This window comes from Mya arenaria, chromosome 13 (genome assembly GCF_026914265.1).
Source record: "Mya arenaria isolate MELC-2E11 chromosome 13, ASM2691426v1".
NCBI classification, from domain to species: domain Eukaryota; kingdom Metazoa; phylum Mollusca; class Bivalvia; order Myida; family Myidae; genus Mya; species Mya arenaria.
In genome coordinates this window covers 38,918,655-38,936,705 of record NC_069134.1, presented here as the reverse complement: position 1 = coordinate 38,936,705, position 18,051 = coordinate 38,918,655, and the positions used below count along the sequence as shown (strand labels likewise).

Here is an 18,051-nt window from a genome sequence, read left to right as displayed (position 1 = left end):
TTGTTCATACTCGTTGCGGTAACAAAAATGTGCTCCGAATTCACCAACTATTCTGTTCTGATTTTGAACATCAAATTATATTTTTTCATGACAATACAAACGCAATCTGAAGGTATACACCCAAGGTAATATTGAGACGGTAATCGGCCGTTATAAGAATTGATCCACCACTATTACACATAACGGAACAGGCACACAATCAAATTAGCCTTTTCCGCGTTCAATATGCCGTTGTAGAGAATTGGAATGAGTCTGATAGATATTTTTGCATCACAGGACGGAAGTCCCACGTTATGCACGATGTAATGCTTTATGGTAAAAGTGGTCATCACTTTACAATGCTTCTTGCATTGTCCAAGATACGAACAATAAAGATAATTAAAAGTTTATCTAGTCGTTTGGTTGATTAAACAACAAGCATCTGTTACATAGCAAATTAATCAATGTCCTATGAAGTTCGTACATGGACACAGCCATGAGTATTATGCGATTTGCGTTAACAAAACAGACACAAAAATTTCCACAAGGGCCAGACCGTCCAAATTATCAAGTTCAATTTTTCAACAAAATATTGTTGAGTCTTTCGTCTTTCGCATGTAAGATAATATTTATAATCTTTCAGAGAAATGAAGTTGCAACTATCATTTATACAACACATTTGTCTCCCTGTATGTGCGTTGAAAGGATCGAAATAATTAGAAAACATGATGAACGTGCAAGTACTTCCCTGGTGCTTTAACATTTATAAAAGCACAGCTTATAAGGAATTTAAACGGAACCATCGGTGTAATGAATGAAATAAATTTTACCGTTAATGACACCTTCCTTGTTTCAGCCACTGAGAAAGGCTTATTACTCCACTGAAATGGCTAGGGTCATTCAAGCCGAGATTCTTATGAAAGTGCTCCTACGCTTTATCTAACCTAGCTGTCATCACATATTGAAATGAACGTTAAAATCTGCTGATGTAAAAACAAGAAGTATTTGAAGAATGGATGGATCGCTGTCTAATTCCGCGAGAAAGGTTTGATTTTTTTTTAATTTCAAGTTACTCGTTATTGTAAATAGTTAATGCGTTTCAAAACGAATGTGTTACGTCTCATTTATTTACCTTTCAGACTTTCTGCTAATCAAATTATATTTTGTTTTACACTTAACTTTTCAAAACCGGTTAAAGTCATTGACAAATGATGAAACGGAATGCCGTTGAACATAATTGAAATTCACGAAGATTCACGGAACGAAAGTCCTGCACGTTATAGAAGTTAAAATATTGTTAAAATAGAAAATAAGTTTAAAAATGTTTTTTTTTTTCTTTTTCCCATAAACTAACAGTAAAGAACATTACAGTGATCTATTCTTACGGTCGAGTGTCTGTACAGTAAGCACTCTTACGTAACACATTTATCAATGTCTTATTGAATTCGTATATGGACACAGGCGTGAACGTAATACACTTTGCGATAATAAAAGAGGATGAAAAATCGCGCGAGCCAGACTGTCTAAATTTTGAAGATAATGACCTTGATTCTTCATCCATTAATTTAAAGTTCAGCACTGAGAGTACAGTAATTATATCATGGACTGTAAAAAAGTAGTGGAAAACACGTATTTTATCGGAAATGGTATTCAGCTTAAGGAGTAGCAGGCAGTAGTGTTAGAAACCAATAAGAAGAAATGAGGGAAATGATAACAGTCTTAGATATTAAGAAATATATGTCAACGGCTGTTGCATCTTAGAAGCTTTTGGCAGCGACCTTGCATGTTAAGATTTTATTAGGCCAATATTAACAGATTCTAATTTTGGCACGAAAAACAGAGTCCTGGCCTCTTGAACCTTAGTAGTTGTTAGCTGCTTGTGTAGTTGTTAGCTGCTTGTGAACCATAAATGCATGCACTATGAAGTAGCAGATGGCAAAACATTTTGGGTTACATCGTGATGAAGTGATGGACTTCCAAGCCACATAGTACAGTGACATAGATTTGCATTGAAACATACACTGCTCGATGAAGACGCAAAGTCAGCGTTTTCTGAAGAGTTTAAATGAGATATCTAGTCGGGGACAACAAGGCCCTATGAGAAATGAGCCACCGCAATGTTTTAATAATGGAATACACTCCGAGTTATGACTGTGCCAAACAAATTGTTTTCACAGGAGTAAGGCCATTTTGTTCCGTTTGTAATGAGCGCATGGTTAAAAAGGTAACTCCCAAAGTAATGGACAATGAAATGGAATCAATTAAAAAACAATGTTTTAAAAAAATCTTAACAGGATCCTTCAGAAGATATCCCAGTCACTTGATTTTCTGTAAAGGAAAGGTCTCTTAGCAAACTTAGCAATGCCATGTATAATTCGTATTCCGAGACAACAATGGGTGTAATGCCATTTGCTTTATCAAAGAAGAAAATAATTGATCTGGTCAACTCGTTTGGAGAGGTCAATTGAATGCCAGGACAGAAGTCAAGATAAGCATCGATATATTTAACATTTCAGAGTGTGTATTGTTTTGGATCCAACGGGTATTTGTATTCGCCGTTGTGTAATGTAATGGACAAACAAACTAACAGAACACGATTTCTATTTGAAAATTATGTTTAGTGACGATCGTTCTGAATATTATTTACTCTGTGACTACGAGGGTACTTGATTCCATTCGAAACCTTATGTTCCATTGTCTTAAACATTTACCAAGGGTATTCCACTCTGCCACTTAAAGAGACACTGCCTTACTTATTGACGAAAATGCTGTGCTGTACACGGAACATGCATTGTTGGGTTACAACGATTTCGTTTCTTGTTATGTTTCATTTCACATACAACGATATTGTGACAAACAACGTTAGTAGGCAGATGATGTTGATACCTTAATTCCGCTAATAAAAACGACTAAGTATTGTACTTAATAAAGCCTTTATGTTCTCATTTATAAGGTACACCTACATCGTTAAAATCAAATCAAAATGACATCTTTTCAAGTAAATTTCTACATGAATGCCCCCGAAGTCTCAATTCATTCAAAATCGAACTCTAAAGAAAATTGCAATTTAACCAAGTGTTCCATCGAATTTCCAAGGTTGGTTGTCTGACAGTTTTGAGACTTTTTAGTTTTTGTCTCATAATCAGCTGATTTTGGTATCAATGCCTTCAATTCAGTCATAAAAGATTACTCACGGTACAAAATATCTCAATTGTTTGGTGAACTGCCAAACATTTCACATTTTCTTAAGCGTTAGTAACGTTTTCAGCCATAAAACATCATTTTTCGAAGTAAATATGAAAAAAACAGCGATCTGATATTTTGTCCACAGCCTTTTATCACTAATTTCCTGACATTTATGCAAACATTGTCTCATTCAAAGACAGAAAATACACAAAAGTTGTCTAAATGGTCAATCTGTGAGAGTGCAGCTTTACGCAACAGCTTTTACTATTTCCCGTGACCGAGTTGTCAAGACCTAGAAAAAAACAAGCTATTATGTCACATGTTGACATTTGAGCTCTGATAACCTTTAAGGAAATGTTTTAAAAAAGATTTAATATATGTGAATTATCAGTCAGAAAAAAATAAAAAGACGTATAATAACAATTATGGAACCGACGACTTGAAAACATTCCATGATTAATTTCCGCCTGGAGGACTTGGATGATTTGTATTTTGTTTTGTACGTTCTGTGTCATTCGTTCAGTGTTTTTTTGTGCTTTGACTAGGTACCTTAAAGCTGTGCTCTCACAGATTGACAGTGTTGTCCTCTTTTTTGTTTTTATCTCAGAATCAGCTGATGTTTGCACCAATACTTTCATTTCAGTCTATAAATTAACTCACAATAGAACATATCTCTATTGTTTGTAAAACTGCTGAACATCAAGCGTTAGTAACTCTTTAAGCTACAAAAATAAATATCGACCATTAATATGAAGAACTGCAATTTTAAGCAGTCAGCGTTCTTATAGCCCTGGTTTCCAGACAATTACGCAAACATTGGATTATGCAAGGAGAAAAAAATGTCCAAACAGGCAGTATAGGAGAGTGCAGCTTTAAAATGAGTCATCTCAAATTGTTTGGCTACTTAACATGTCCCCAATGCTTTCGTTATAGTATAAGTATTTTTCTATTACACCTATGACCAAACGCACCTCCCATACACAGCAAAACATTTCTTTACATGCATGCAGACGATTTCGAAACGAGAGTTCTAAGATATGTAATTTTATAAAAGAAATAAAAAGGGCATGAGAAGTTGTCGTGCTTTTTTGCTGCTAGAAAGGGTATTTAAAGATAACTAATTAAGATGATTTATAGAGTGCATTAAAGGAACATTGATCATACAATACAGTGTATTAATGTTGCAATTTCGTTTAATCGAAATGCTAATAATCTAGTAGATCAATCGGTTTTTGATCTCAGCTTCTAAAGAGTAAAAAAGAATCTGATGTAAATTGATTTTAGCGAAATGGATCAACATTTTAAAATGTCGGATACCCATAAAATCATATAAAAATAGGTTGGTACAGTACATGGAACGATTAAAAAGTACGTTTGCTAATATACTAGACTGTAATAAAACAATGAAGGATAGGTTGTAGGGTGAAGAATCACGTGACTTAAAAGGGGTTCTCACATGGGTCGCCACGGGGAACAACCGATGTAAACAAACAAATAAGAACATAATATTTGACATAAGAGATAAAGAAATAGTACTTAGCCTATAAAAGACGATGCTATTGTATGATTTTACACGTATGACTAATTTAGATTTTCTATAGTACGATACAGTGCGGACATTTTGGCCGAGGATTGCGTCATTAAATTACGGCAAATCTTAATTTCAGTCACCTATGACGTATACAATTTCTTTGTAAAGAGAAACATAATCTACTGTGCTGGCGCCAATATGTTTTACGGCAATTAAGGAGGAAAATAATGTTTACAAGATATATACCAATAATTAGACTTTTGATGATTTAATGAAGAGAACGTTGTTAAAGTACTTAATTTGAATGTTTTGTTCAATGGAATGTACAGAAATAAGCTGTGCTTTACAAGAAAAATCTATTTACGAAGAGCCACCACATAAATATATGTCAACTTCACTTAATTGTGTATTTTCAATGGTCATGGCTAGCCATCAAAATGGTTTATTTGTGTACAGTTTGTATTATCAATGTTTGTTTCAACTGCAAACGATTTGAGATGATGTACCTTCAACACACTATGAATACTACTAAACAATTTGAAAAATTAGAAAGGTGTACTTATATAAACCTCATATTTTAAACGCATTTGCGTTGCGCAAATAACAGTTTTTTTTATCGGCCTTGTGGTTCGTGCCAAGGTCAATGTGACGTATTATTTAGATGATATGCTGCTATAAAGATTGAACCACTGCTGCGTTGCGTAATGGAATAGACTTAAAATAAACTTTTTGTCTCCGCGTATAATCACAAAGTTATCTTGGAATTTTACCGACGTAATATTCTCTTCACAAGAACTCTTCGGCTTGAACTTGAGACATTCTTGCTTCCCTATTTGTATAAGTAATAAACACGCCTTCATTGTTTCTATACCTAATATACGAATAATGGATCAGGATTTAGACACCACAGGGGCTAGACACCAGATGATCCAAAAATCGGCAAAAACAGTATTTCCTCAAAACAAGCCTAGAATTGTCAATGCGAGCTAGTAGGAAGCCGATGATAGATTACTTTACATGGTTAAAATAATAAACCAAAAATTGTATCAATTGTTGTCTAGCCGCTTTAAACTCCGGGTTTGAATAATTTATGTCACATACAAACAACATGACTCTGTATATTATCATGTTGTATAGCAAACACGGAAATTACAGATATTCCAAACAATTGACATCGATGACCATGAAGCGTTTTTACGCTAATTCACAGTCTACCATCTATGATGGGTGAGATTGGCCCAAAGGTATTGGTGTCTGCCCTTAACCCAAGAGGGCGCACAATCGAGCTAAAGAAATAAGTATAAACTGAACTTAACTATCAATGATCGTTTATAGAAAAAGAGTTCAAGACGTGATGGAATTTGAAATACCACAAAGATGATACAGTTTTTATTAATGGAACTATTATAAGATCGTTTACGAAAAACAACAACTCAAAACATGATGGAATTTGAGATTCCACATAGAGTAGGAGAAAAACATATATTTATGTTACTGGCCTTTGAATCTCAGAATATCTTAACGACGTTTTTGGATCTCATTGGTCATCAACTGGAAAGAATTTATTAGTTCTGTTTTTTTGTACTTTTATGTCGATCGTCATTTTATCTGCATCTCTATGTGATTTTGAGTAATCGATCAAGATCTAAAGGTATCTGATAAATATGTAATAAATAGCATGATATAACCATATAGCGATATAAACGTCCGGACACAATTGAATGAGATCTGTTATGTTAATATTTCAGGTTGTAAAAGGAGTACACTGAATATATTAAAGCGTCCCTAAGGTACATTTTCGTTTTATCAGAAAATATTTCATGAACGATATATGTGACTTATTTGTAAAGAACACGATGATCTATGACGCTAACGTCAATAGGTTAGATGGAAACAGCATCATGGAATACAAATCGTGTAAATTTGTCTGAATGCCGTCATTTATAATACGTTGAAAGTTTTTTATTCATTGAGTATAGTTAAACAAATGTTTATAACATTAAATTTGCATGATGTTTGCGAAAGTATGCGTGATTTTGTGTTATTCATGAAACTGGAGATACTAGATAAAATCCACTTGCCTCGCTTGGTGACAAAACTTTAAATAAAATATCAGTTGTCACACTGCAATACCCTATATCTTCTACTCCATCCATATGTCATTCATTGTCACAAATCTCGGTTTACTCCATTCTCCCGTCCGATCTTTGTGGCAGCGCAAATGACATAATACCAGCTTTTTATTTTTATCTGACATTCATGAGACATTGTGAGGAGCTCTCTGTCCACACGTTTACGATATAACACCGAAGACTTTATATTTTCAGATAAGTCAGGTTTTCTGACCGTCATATTTTGGTTGAATGGAGTAGCCACTAGATAACAATGTTCGGCACTCTACAAAATGCCCCGTCAGTGGTTTCTATTCGATAAAGGTCATAAAAATATATTCCGCTATTTCTATAGAAGCTTTCAATGTACTACACCACTAAAGGGACACGGATTTCGACTTCGGGGAATTTGAACGAAAAATATAGTAACCATATATTCCCCGAGAGCGTTTAAACAATACTTTGAATGTGATGAGGTTTTTAATAAGTCAGATATATTCCATTTTTCTGAAAATAAATATAAATGTATTTCTTATATGGGTGTAATAGCAGGATTAATTTCCAAGCGGTATAAGTTAACCTGAAAATAAGCAAGTGTAAAGAAGGGGAACTATTGTCTCACGTGACCATAAGACATTAAGGCATGAATGTAACGCATGTGATTTTCATAGGAAAAGGAAAATACTTTAGCTGGAAATTGTAACTGATTTGGTAACAATGCAATGCACATGCGCATTTAAATTCACTAATAAATACTGTGCAAGAACATTATAATGCTCGAAAGTATTTGTTCCTTAATTAACACAAAACCTTATTTGCCCGTGAACAAAATTGCTATGCATTACAGATAACGATGCGTTTGTATGATGAAAAACATAGACAAACGTGATGTTAAAATGATACTCGTATTTAAAATCAATACATACACATGTATAACAATCATAAATTTTGATTGATAAACTACTTACTAAATAATGAATTTATGGATAACATCAATTACTGATAAGTTACAAGATTGCAACCGTGTATTTAATAGCGGCAAATGCACTGCTATTTAATGATTAGTGGGTACTAAGACTTTTACAGTGATTAACTATCGTCTGTGCGGGTAGAAATATCGTGTTTTCTTCAGCTATTTTTCAAATTAAACACGGTATCCTTCATAAGAACCACTTTTTTATCTTTATTAATCCTGTCCGGTAAATGATAACAATTGTTTTAATTTAATTGTGGTTCTGCTTATTTTGGAGTAAGAGTGCATCTTTAAGCAATAATATTACTTAATTTGATTAGAGTCCGTTAGATGATTTAGTCATTGAAATATCTTATGCGCCTTCTTAAAGAATCATTAAAGATTTATTTGATGGCAAATGCATTTCCGTATAATTTTACCACAAAATAATGAAAACAGTCTATGGTCGTAATTAACCTTTTATTCTTATCTGGCAAAATCTTCCCTGAAATAAAAACTCTGATATTTGATTCATCAAGGTTTAAATGAGGTGGTTTTACAAAGAGATAAAACTATACTATCTCTGAGGAATCTTGTGGGTAAACAATCTTCAGAAAATGTCATTTGGGACAGCGTCTGTATGCTACTTTCTGCTACAGACAAACGAATAAGACAACAGTGCGAAAATGAAACTGATGATTAATTGGTGTTTAGATGTGCAGTTTGAACAAGTGCTGATAATTTTTGCACAGAAATTAGGATACACAAAAAGTTAAGAACTGTTTCTGATCTGTTTTCTTGTCATGTGGGATCATTTGATAAAACTAATTGACAATTTTTTATGATGTTTAATTCCAGATTTGTTTTTTTTTGGGGGGGGGGGGGGGCGCGGGGGGGGGGGTTGAGGGGTGCTTGACGATAGTTCAATTACCATAATTATCAATTTACAGCGTTCATGTATATTGATGAGAACCCTCTTTAAAGTATGAGTTGAGTTCATATGTTTCGAGTAATTGACAAAACATATCAAAGAACACAAAATGCATTATGTAAGTTATATAGTAAGACATATAACAAGAAGTAAAAAGGCATGACTGATAGTGTTAAAAAATGTACAACGTGCATAACAAAACATGAAATAGAACATCAAAAGGCATGACTTTTTATGGAAAAAAGCGAAAGATGAAGGACTATAAACAAAGCTATGTATCGTTGAAAACAGATTGGGCAATACATTCAATTGTATTTTAAATTAATAAAGTAATTGTAAGTCTGTTATCCATTTGTACTTTTATATGCTGTTATTTTCATCGCAATTGTGACCTACAACAAATAATGATTTTCCTTATGATATTCTTAGCTTGCATTTGTCAAGATTGATTGAGAGTGTTTTAGAGTGTTTTACTTATTCCAATTATAAACGTTTTATCATAAACATATATATTATTAAAACTTGAGAGAAAGTTCCTGAAAATGTTTTTATTGTGTGTTTTTTCTAAAATATATTTTATTTTATTGTTTGGTTAAAAACGACCCAGGCACTCTTACTAGAAGTGGATAATACGAAACTGGTATATATTAAAACTTACATATCACTGTAAGTGTATAATGATCAAGATCGCAAATTGCCAATTTTGATTATTCCTGTTTTATTTTCGTCTTTTATAATTTATTTATGTTTTGTTTGGGTCAAAATATGTGGGCAGAATTATACAAAGTGTATTTATTTATTTAAAACAATAAATAACGGTATAGATTATATATTTTTTGAAAAGACCAATGTTTCATACTATTTCAGCATGCCAAATGTGGTCGGATGGTCAGTTGTCCGGTGAACGCAGTGGTAAGCGCACTCGCTTCTTGCCAATGCGACCCGGGTTCGATTCCCGGCCTGGGCGAATGCGAATTTGGTTAGTGGTCACCATGCCGGACAAGTGGGTTTTCTCCGGGTACTCCAGTTTCCCCCACAACACAAGACCACACTTTCGCGCAACATCGTGCCGACGAGAGTAACTTTGTATAATCTATCATAGGTTTTTTCATAATCGTTGTAAAATATATAACGTTTCAATTAATGGTTAAGAAATTCAGTGGTAGATAAACAATTCTTAAGGTGCATTTTCTTCCAATCATGAATCAAATGAGAACGGGACACGATTGAAAAGTAAAGATTTATAATACTCATTTGTTTGTCCCTGAAATCAGCATTTTAAGTCATTTTTATGCAGAATAATAAGAATATCGTTCTTACAAAACACATGTTATGTGCTAAATTCCAGAACCTGTTGAAATAGTCTTGGTTCTAAGGCTGAAAAAATTAAAACAAGAAAATTTACTGCACCCCTCTGCGATACAAAATATTGCAATATCATATTGTAGTTTAAAGCCTGTATATTTTGAAAAGTTTTTGACAGCTTGGCAGTTCTTGTGAAAATATATCCAAGATTGCGGCGAAGATAACCGCCATATATTGCCATTTCAGTACAATAACTGTCATAATGTTCGAATATTGCTATTGTCATTAAATAATTAAGAGTGAATAATTACATGAATAGCATCTATCATTATGTACTTTGCAATTTGAAATACGACATTAAAGAAATTCAAGGTCAACGTCAAGGTAATTACAAGGCCAAAGTATAGATAATTCTGTACATTTTGATTTTTCCTGTTTACTTTACATCTTTTATAAAACATTTATGTTTTGTTTGAGTCAAAAGAGGTTGGAAAATTTGTACGAATTATCATTTCTTCATTTTAAACGATATTTTAGGGTATAGATTTTATATATTTTGAAAACACCAAGGTTTCATACTATTACAGCAAGCTAAAGGTGGTAGCAAGATTGCCATTGCGGCAAACTGTAGTAGTGTAAAACTGACAAGTTTATCTATTTCATAATATGCATTATATTGACATACTTATCTGCCCTCTCTCATGTCAAATTCAAGCTCATTTCAAGGTCAAGATCATTTCAAGGGCAATATATGAAAACATACACATAATATTAATATAGTTTAGTATGATCTACGAAAGTTAAGCCATAACCCATTCAATCGCCTTTGGGCTGCAACAAACACCAAACTTCCAGGAAGTCATCACACTCAAAGTCTTCCCAAATCACGTTTGTGTCCAATAAACTTTTTGTATTCTGATTGGTGCTAAATAAAGACCGTATGAAGCCAATCGAGAGCCAATTGGTTCATATATTTGCTATATACCAGACCCAGTGGTATTACCTAGCATATGGGTTCTATCCAAGCCAAAACAGAGCAAGTACAAGCGTAGAAACCAAGCATATCAAATGTTAAGAACTCAAAAGGTCTATAATTTAGACTCAATTGCGACTACAAAGCCAAACAGACTCTGTGTAGCTCTAATTAAGCACACTCAGCGGCAATTTTTAAATTGTTATATATTATAACTATATATTTCAAGATGTTTTTGGTTTAAAAAAGCTTTCAAAACATCATTACAACCAATTATTTTGAAAATAATCTTATATCACAATTGGCGGTCATCTTGGTTAAAGCAAATTCACAAAGGCGACTTTGTGAACAAAGTCAATTTTCATAAACAATGGACTTTCACAAAACACAAAAAAAGAAAATAATATGTATAACATTTCAGACTCTTTTCTCTCCCAATGAGGACTTGGAACCCAGACTAATATTTGCATATAATTAAAGTGCCTTGTCATTGAATTTTACTTCTCACGAACTTCCAAGCTTTTGGAGACTTTAAACTAATTTCTGATTTTCCTAAGCAAATTATCTTTCAATAAAGTTGTCCATTAAAAGCCCCTTTCACAATAGATGGGTATCCCAATACGTGCATTGTATGGTAATTGTTAAATAAATGAGAATTACGTCCTTTGGTATTTTAATAGCATATACCATGCCATGAAATAAACTGTCGCGTTCTTGAGCAAAAAAACTGATGATGCAGACGTGGGTGTCATACATTCGGCATATGTCAACAGCGTCTATGAATGTCTTTGAAACCACGGAAGCATGAAAATTACGAAGTGTCACACGGTGCTAGAGAGCAGGACTTTTCCTACTAGGGTAAAAGTATAAAGTATCTTGATATCAGCCAATAATATTAACATCTTTCTACCTTTATCGTATAAGATTTAATTCCTATGTCTTAATATAACTCCTTAATATTGACATTTAAAGAAATCAGTACTAATATATTTGTACACTTGTTATCTCGTTAATTTTCTTCGAGGTATTTCTTAGGCTTAGTGTCGTTTAAAGCATTGTCGACACTTAAGCATTGGCTTAAACAAAAAACAAAAACATTGTCTATTGATGTGCTTCGTAAAACGGGAGTTTGCGTTCGATCTGCGCCGCTCATGTTCATTAACTACGACGGTTTGCCATTACAATGTTTGTAGACGTATTCTACAACAGCACTTCTGTGATTGAATTGCACAATATGGCCAGTGGTTTCTGATAATCAATTTTGAAAGGGTGTTGAAATGTAAATCAATGTTCTGAATTGAATGGAAACACTTTTATTTGAAAGTTGAAAGTGGCCAAGCTTTTTGATAGAAGTCGTTTGAAGCACGAAACATCAGACAAAGGGACACATTAACTTTCAAAGTTCTGGAAATTAAACTATTAATTGTTGCCTTAGCAGGGAGTATCGCAAATGTTAGGGGGTATCCGTACAAGGACTTACAAAATGCACTATTCTAGAATAAATATTAGTATTACTGGCTAGTATTTTGATATCATTGAATGAACATAGATTTCAGCAACATATTTTAACTTACAATTAGGTATTTGGATTTTTTAAGCATTATAAATCATGAAACGTAGTTTTCTTTTCATTTCATGTTGTATTTGTTTGTCAATAATATGTGATATGAAGTTTGTAAAGCACTTTTGAACATATATTTTTATATGACATGAGCGCTATAAAATATGGTAGATAACAATACTACTACTACAACTACTTCTACTACTACTACTACTACTAATAATAATAATAAAGAAATCAATAATATGAAAAATACAGGGACAAGCCCAGTAGTCGAACATTAAAATATACAATGTTTCGAGGCACAATGTAAGTAAAGTAGAGACACAAACACCACAAACAGACCGCACATCAAAATAGATTTACCGATAATTGATGAGTTATTATTGCCTTGTTACGGTCAGTGAAACACGAGTTCACTTAAACATTGAGGTTACTGAGTCTACTGGGGGCTTACACTAGTTTGTATGGCAAAACCATACGCCAAGGCTGTTATTGTGATTATGTTGGCTTTTGTCCTGTGACAGTTCGTTTGAAGGAGATTTATTGGACATCCCTGAAAAGTGTTTCCTCAAAGAAGACGTCATCATGAGAAAAGACAACAGTACTGTGTATCAAATTGGTTAATCAAATCACGCTGTCAATTATTCTTAAAGAAGTATCATTCAGCGATTCCGGGTTAGTGAGGATTTGTTTAACTGCTTGCCACTGGGCTTGTTCCTGCAATGTCCATCTTATCCTTGTATAATAAGAGTAAGAATTCAGAATAAAAATCCTCTAATGGAAATGCACTTACTTTCTGAAAACTGGCTTAATTAGCTTCATTTAAGCAACAACCTTAACATTACAGCCCTCTTTGCAAAAACTTCACTGCTTTATTGGACTTGGATTAAATGCAGAATTTTTAATTAATTTCAATTTTTAACATATTTTAAAATTGTTTGATAGAGGAATTGATAAAACATGTTTGCTAATAATACACATACAATGTACAGGTTCATATTTCATTAAGTCAAGGAGTAAAATTTAGGTGGTCGACATTCATGATGATTCGTCAAAATGTTATAAAAAGTACAACCATTAAATATACGGAAATGCAGCTGACGTCCCATGCAGCAATTTACTTGTCCCGATAATGAATTAAATGGCATTATTACCTCCATTGGCATTAAAAATGCTGTCTTACTAATTAAATATCAAATATGTTTAAATATTTTGTTTATAAAGCGATTTTAATATAATAAAAATGTTCTTTATCGTATGTTGTCACTTTGGTCCGAAAAATGGAAACGAGGCTTTCGTTATAAATAATCATATAACTTTTAAAGTGGAGGACAATTGTCAATTAAATTTGAAAACTCATTGGAAGGATACATTTTATGAGAATAAAGATTTTGGAGACCTTTGCAAATTGCCCTATTGAATCATAAACCTTTAAAATTTAATACCAATTTGGTCTTGTTACAAAAGTTTCATTACTTTAACGTCGTACTATTTAAGCGGCATTGGAATTTCGAGTCATTGAATTACAGTCTAATTTTTTGAAATACTTCTTATTTCCTTATCAAATTGATTCCCTTTTGACTATTCCTCATACATTATACAATAAAGAATTTCAGACTTTTGTCGCAGATATATAAGTTTGTAATAATAACTAGTAGGATTTTGAATCGATCATATAGGGTATTGTTTGATGTGGTGAAAATCTTATACCGTCTCCAAACCCCTGCATAACTAGGACCTTACTTTCGTTCACATATTACACAACAATCAACGGACATCCAAATTCAATAGAAGCAGGATGAACAAAAGCAAAAGCATACCGTGAATTTAGAAACAGTCACAAAAACACAAATTAACCGATATAAATGGCATTGACGAAGCAGACGCACCCGAATCTGATGAAGTTCTATTGATTTAATTGATTATGAATTTTCCAGGAGTGTTTGTCTTAAACCATCCGCTATATAAATAGAGAAGCAAATGAATTTTTGAAACCGAGAATTGATTTTCAGACCAAAAAGAAAGAAATTACAGTTCTTGAAGTGCCACAATAACGGGCGCTCAGGCTGCTTCAAGTAGGCGAAGGCTAGATTAAAAAAAGAAGACTTATTATACATGTGGGCTAACTTAGCTCATGGAACTATTGAATGAAGGATATATCGTGCAATAGTGTTGCAACACTTTTTCAGAATAAAAATCTGTAAGAATATAAACGTGTCATTACTTGAGATAATTCTCTCGAAGTCAACATTAGCACTAAATTGAACTCAAGGAAATACATCGATAGAGGAGGAAGCATGTAGGTAACAATGGGGGATTGTGATATTATTACAATAAAACCTACAGGGACAAGTCTAGGTCGATGCTCATGTTTGAAAACTAGCGTGTTCGATATTCACTGGGGAGTTTGAATATAAATGATTGATTCGTTGCAGTGGTATATATTCAAATACAAAATATTCACTAAATGTTCGTCTTTAGACGAGATGTTACCATGTTGGGTCATTTTATACTTTTAACGGGAATGAAAGTGCGAAGAGAAGCAATGCTGCGGGAATCATTCGTGTTAATCCTCTCCTCGAGATAAACATTTATTAAAGAGTGTATAATGAGATAATGAAAGCCATTATAAACGGCACTCTATAAATAATCAACAATTGATGCTTACCAGTGGCTTGTTAGAGCACAAGGAAAGGACCATTTTTATAAAGATATTCTAACAAACTACATTTACTTGGATTCACTTGCCATCCTGTGAGTTTAAATACAAATATTACAATGGCTTTGGTCACAAACGACAAAACGATAAATGTTGATATTGTTTACAGACACAAAAACAAGGCCTTACAGAAGCACGAGTTACAACCAACGTCACAAGACGCTACTACTTATTTCATTTACAATTAATTATCTTAATCAATAATAATTCAGGTTTTAATATTTTTAATATTTTCGAGTTTCCTTTTTTTGGTTCATCCTATACACATATTACTTGACCTTGCCGTAAAGAATATAACATAGTAAAACGTTTATACATAAGGTATTACATACAAAAAAAATAATGGTTGAAAAATACTCAACAAAAAACTAAAGATAACACTTACCTCTTTGAAATGTATTTTATCCAATAATCAAAATGATCTTCAGAATTTCACGAATGTTCACAACTCCCACTGTATCCGAATATAGTCTGAATTAACCCGGAATATTCAGTCAATCAATCCTCCTCTTAAGCCCACAGCGGATTCACTGAAATGAACAGAAACATCTAAATATCCTGCATCATATAAATAATCTGTTGAAGTCACGCTATCTAAAAACGCTTTTCACGGACAAACTATACTCTCAACCAGCAGTAAATAACATAATTTTGTACTGGTATTCGTTGAATTACGATGTTTGACATCAGAGAATGGGTCAATCACTGCGTGTTCCTATGGCGGAGAAAGGTTTCCAGGATGCTACGAACGGTTACAGATACTCCAGACATTTGACATCAATGCGCGTTAAGAGGTTTCATAACAATTCATCGCCTTCAAACTGGAGTGATCGTTTATAAACAGAAAGCTAACATGTACTTCAGTTTTAGAAGCCAAAACAAGCAAAAGAAAAAAAAACAACAACAACAAACTGGATGTCAAGTGTAATTCCACTGAAAGAGTGACAACAATTATGCATATGTAAACAATGTTGTTTGAAGCACAGGGTTAGATCCCAGAGGTCTTTTAACTGATAGAAACGATGACAGTCTTTAAACTGGAAATAAAAAGATGTCATGGACCGTTGTATTTTAGTACCTCTTGGCGAAAATTTTGCATCTCGATTATATCTCCTGGCAAGTATTTAAACATTCTTTCCCGTTCGAATGAGATTTCGGGACATCATCTCTAGATACTAAATAGTTTTTACAAAATATGTTAGCACGTCATTCCTTTCATGCACTATGAAATCAGATTACGAGCACGAACAGTAGTTGCAACCTTGTTGCTTATTCAAAAATAAAGTTCACATGAATGACATTGCAGTTTCGTTTAAAAACGTTTCCGTTTATAGTTGCTTGATCATTTACGCAATAGTTTTGTCTGGTAAGAATAGTTGATGTTTTTGCCTTTGATCTATAGAAATTATTCATGTAAGCTTTCCTAAGCATGACATTTTTTAGTGTTATTATTCAAATCGCGGGATGTGTGTTGTTAACGCGCATTGTTGTCAAATTGTCTAACGTGCAATAACATTTTATATACTTATAGGCACAGACCTGACGTGCAAAATATTTAAAAACACACACATAAAAACAAAGCAAAAAACAACACCCAAACAACATATGTTCTAGGCACAGTAACAAATATTAGCGTTTATAAGTGTTTTTTTTAATTAATAGCTACGTGGCAACAATACCCTGTTAAATAAGCGCCAAAAAATCGCTCATATATTTTTAACTGTACCCTCATCACATTTCTTTTAGTCTTGATCATTAAAGTCATATGAGGTTAACATGTAAATGCATCAACCTATTTCAGGCACATTTCATATAAAAGGACAAGTTGAAACTTGAACGTATGGTATAAACGATGAAAGTTATTGAAAGAATACACTTCAAAATGACTTTGGACTATGCACGATATGTTCGAGTAATCCCACTAGCCGATACATTGTATTTAGAAAGGCCATGCTAATAGCCCAATGTTTATATTTATCTATTCATTAATCTGTATTTATTTAATTATTAATGCATTAAGTTCCTCACTAGTATATGCCATACACTTATCATCGTATAAGTCAGATACAGTTACTCGTTTTTTTCTTCAAAAGTGTCTTCTTACAGACGTAAGAAACCGTTTTAAAGAAAAACTCGCACTGAATCTATTATTTGTACATTTTATTATTAAATACGTGTATTTTATGAATGTAAATTAACAAGGCAAATATTCACGATGATACGTATTATTTGCTTCCTAAATCAGCAACAGGTACTATGACTTTACATCGGTCATAAATAACATGTGGCTATTTACAAGATGCACAGCAAGAAGTTAGAACGACAGATATTCCGGACATTCTTCATCAATGAACATTAGGCGGCTTCATGCCGATTAATCATTGTCTAATTGTGATCGACTTCAGAGAGAATGCAGAATGTTCTGTGATATGTGATGCCATAAAAGACAGAAGAAACACGTACTGTCTGTCACATGGTAATATTTACACCTCAACTTCCATTCCTAAAATGAACTGCCTTTCGGCAATTGCGTTCATCAATCGATGAACGCAACATCTTCGGATATGTTCGGATCGTAATTCATTGCATAACAATATACATGAAAGCTATTGATATTGTTATTGGTTGTATTGTGTCTGCAAGTCCCGTAAAATATAGATCAACATTTTTAAAAGTGTTAGTTTATTATATTTTAAATATATTGGTACCAGAAGTGTTTTAATTTTTCGTTTTAAAGTGATTTCAAGTGGTTGATCTTTTATTGTGACGTCATTTGAAAAAAATGTTTCCGGTTATAGTC

The 18,051-nt window shown here is 33.2% G+C and overlaps 1 protein-coding gene across 2 annotated transcripts in view; it reads right to left on the bottom strand.

Annotated features, from left to right (window-relative positions):
- LOC128214284 (cAMP-dependent protein kinase catalytic subunit 1) overlaps positions 1 to 18,051 on the bottom strand; it is a 185,824-nt gene that overhangs the window by 149,701 nt on the left and 18,072 nt on the right. For both annotated transcript variants that reach the window (XM_052920673.1, XM_052920672.1), the window contains exon 2: positions 15,637 to 15,781. The gene's annotated coding sequence lies outside the window, so the exon portion shown is untranslated. The remainder of the gene's footprint in view (positions 1 to 15,636; positions 15,782 to 18,051) is intronic.